Raw genomic sequence first — 395 nt, 5'->3', positions numbered from 1 at the left:
TCCAGCATGGCTTGCTGGGGGCAGGGGGGGTTCGGGTTGGGATTTTGGGGGCGTTTTCCCACCCCTTTTTTTAATTATTATTTTTATTTTAATATTTTGATTTTAGAAAAATAATTTGGCTTTTTTTGTTGTTGTTGCTTGTTTGGTCTTTTTGTGTGTGTGTCTGGGATTTTTAAATTTTTTTTTCGTTTTTAACGTTTTTGATGGAGAAACGGATTTAGGGCTCCCACTCCACGCACTGCCTGGGTCGTGCTGGCAGGAGCCCCCTTCGTTTCCTGGGGTGATCCCCATGCACACGTGGAGGCAGAGCTCACCTCTCTGTCGGTTTTTTGGGGGGGTTGGGGATTTTTTTGGCATTTTCCAGCCTGGGCACCCCAGCAGGATTTGCGGTTCCT

General features: G+C 46.6%; 1 protein-coding gene across 1 annotated transcript in view; it reads left to right on the top strand.

Annotated features, from left to right (window-relative positions):
• Positions 1–395, top strand: part of LIN28A (lin-28 homolog A) — an 11,878-nt gene that overhangs the window by 2,021 nt on the left and 9,462 nt on the right. The window lies entirely within an intron of this gene.

The sequence above is a fragment of the Corvus brachyrhynchos genome, unplaced genomic scaffold (assembly GCF_000691975.1).
Source record: "Corvus brachyrhynchos isolate BGI_N302 unplaced genomic scaffold, ASM69197v1 scaffold65, whole genome shotgun sequence".
Classification (NCBI taxonomy): domain Eukaryota; kingdom Metazoa; phylum Chordata; class Aves; order Passeriformes; family Corvidae; genus Corvus; species Corvus brachyrhynchos.
Note: the sequence above shows the minus strand (reverse complement) of the source record. Positions and strands in the feature narration are given on the sequence as shown.